Source organism: Mus caroli, chromosome 5 (assembly GCF_900094665.2).
Source record: "Mus caroli chromosome 5, CAROLI_EIJ_v1.1, whole genome shotgun sequence".
Taxonomy (NCBI): Eukaryota; Metazoa; Chordata; class Mammalia; order Rodentia; family Muridae; genus Mus; species Mus caroli.
Window position 1 is genome coordinate 26,202,052 of NC_034574.1, and position 2,635 is coordinate 26,204,686.

Genomic DNA, 2,635 nt, shown 5'->3' on the forward strand with positions numbered 1-2,635 from the left:
AAAAAAAAAAAAAAAAAAAAAAAAAAAAAAAAAAAAAACAACAACAAGAAAAGAACCAATTGGGGAATAAGACCTTAGCATAAGAACCACCCCCTTCACCAGTGAGTCCAGGGATCTGACTGTTTCTGCTCTCCTCCCCCTTCACCAGTGAGTTCCGACTGTTTCTGCTCTCCTCCCCACAAGCTGAGTTTATAAGCACATGCACCCATACCTGGAGTTTTTTATATGGGTTTTGGGGATTAAGCTCAGGTCCTCATGCGTGCAATGGACTGAGCTGTCTCCCCAAAATGAATCTGAGAGACTTCTGTTGCCTTCTAACAAGTATTCCTTCCTCTAGTCCAGTGGTTATTTATTATTATTTGGGGATCAAATGACTCTTTCATAGGTTAAGGAGTATCAGATATCCTGTATATAAGGTATTTAAAATAGGATTCATAACTGTAACAAAATTACAGTTATGAAGTAACAATGAAAATAATGTTATGGTTGCATGGGGTCATCACAACATGAGGAACTAACTACATTAAAGGGTCAGACCTTTAGGAAGGCTGAGAACTGCTATTCTAGTCTTTCTCAGAATCTGATCTACACTTGGCCCTGTTGCTAGACTTTCTTCCTTTCTCTGTCTCTCTGTCTCTCTTTGTGTGTCTCTGTCTCTCTGTCTTTCTTTCAATGCTGAAGATTTAACACATGCTACAAAAGTATTTTATTACTGAGCTACACTTCCAAGCTTTTTTGTTTGTTTCTTTTGCTTGGAAAAAGTCAGAATTCTGTGGCTTATCATTCAATAAAAACTTACTAAGCGTCTTTAATTCACTTCTCCAGGTTTACTGCCTATATGTCTCCTCGGGTCCAACAAACATCAAATGAATACATTTTGTGATGGTGTAAGATCTTTGTCCTGAGGGAATAACAGAAGCAAAATACTGCAGTATAGCAGCATGCTAGCACTGCTACTTTAAAGGCATGAGTTTAGTGCCCTGCAGGCACGTGAGGGGCTTCCTGGACAAAATGACCTCAGTTCTAACAACATACCTACTCAGTTCCTTTCTTTCTTTCTTTCTTTCTTTCTTTCTTTCTTTTTACATTTACTTATTTTGGGTATGTGTGCATGGAAAAATCAGAAGACAACGTGCGAGAGGCAGTTCTCTCCTTTCACCATGTGGGTTCCATGGATTGAACTCAGGCATTCGGACTTGGCAGTGCCTTTTACCTACTAAGCCATCTAACTTGCCCCTCAGCTTATTTTCTTTGCTAAGATTGTATTTTTAAATAATTAATCTCGAGACAGGGTTTCCCTTTGAGGCCCTGGCTATCCTGGAGCTTGCTCTGTAGTCCAGGCAAGCCATGACTTCACAGACATTTGTTATTGTTGTCTGTTGGGGTATGTACTTGTGTGTTCCATGTGTATGCAGGTGCCAAGGATATCTGAAGAGGGCATCAGATCCTTCTGGAGCTCAAATTAGAGGTGGTTGTGAACTCCCCTGATGTGGGTACTGGAAATGGAGCTCAGATTCACCGAAGAGCAGCACACAGAACCATCTCTCCAGCTCCACCACTCAGCTTCTCAAGAACATCAGACATTTTTATAATTGACCCTTTGAGTTGTGACCTCTGCCAGGTATCCTCTGCCACCCTCTACATCTTTATCAGACTTGAATTTGTTCTTTAGGATACCTGAAATCACCATTCCCCCCAACATTTCCCCAACAGATCTCCTTTCTTTGTATATTTACATGAATTTGCTTTTATCCCTGAACCTTAATTTTAGTTGACTTATTCATCTGTATTCTCCCACTTGTTATGGCTGCCATCTTGGTATAGTTTCAGGCCTCTGTCAAAGAGTTATAATATTAACTATTGCTTAGTTCAATTTTCCATCAATTTTATGAAAAATTAACACTACTAACACTACTATTTTCAATTTTTCAGATGTGGAAGCTGTTGTCCAGGGTCATGCCAACATCATAAATACAAAGAGTAAAAAAAGAAAAGAGGTTTCGATGCTCAGGTTTGTAAAGCCACTAAACATCCTATCTCAATATTTTGTTCCGAATAATAAAAGAATGAACAATAATAAGTTGCTTCTTTCCTAACTTCATAAAAGGAATAAATTCGGGAGCTGCAGATAGGGGCTCCTTGTTCCGGATCTGCAGGCTTAGGCTTAGGCGCCGACCACAGAATCCTGGGAAGTCTGATTTACAGGGCAGCAGGAAAATGGGTGGCTCTGGACCGGAACCAGAAAATAAAGCTCAAATACTCACCGCCCTGCCCCAGGAGTGGTATACGCGGCTGCCTGACTCTGACAAGTCGGAGTGGAGGACTAGGTCAAGCCTAGGAACCTTGTTTATTGATTAATGGGCCAAGGCCACGGAAGCACTTCTTCCCAATCGCCCTCCGCCACAGGAAGTTATTACTAGCCTACATGCAACGCCTAAAATGTCCGTGTCCTGCACAGCACTCTGAGAGCCTCTCCCCGCTTTCTGGTATTGTGACTCCCTAGTTCTATTCACATGTTTAAAACTCTGCGAGTCTTGAAAGAGGAACTCCAACATTTCTGTCCAGAGAAGCCTCAGGGAAGTGGGAAGGAGGAGGAGAAGTGAGCAGGAACGTAGAGAGCGAGGGGTCGGGGTTT

The 2,635-nt window shown here is 41.7% G+C and overlaps 1 protein-coding gene across 1 annotated transcript in view; it reads right to left on the reverse strand.

The window, feature by feature from the left end:
- The window catches only part of Supt7l (SPT7 like, STAGA complex gamma subunit), an 11,252-nt gene extending 8,884 nt beyond the window's left edge, over positions 1-2,368 (reverse strand). Inside the window, exon 1 of the mRNA XM_021162926.2 lies at positions 2,265-2,368. The gene's annotated coding sequence lies outside the window, so the exon portion shown is untranslated. The remainder of the gene's footprint in view (positions 1-2,264) is intronic.
- Positions 2,369-2,635: the final 267 nt, after the last annotated feature.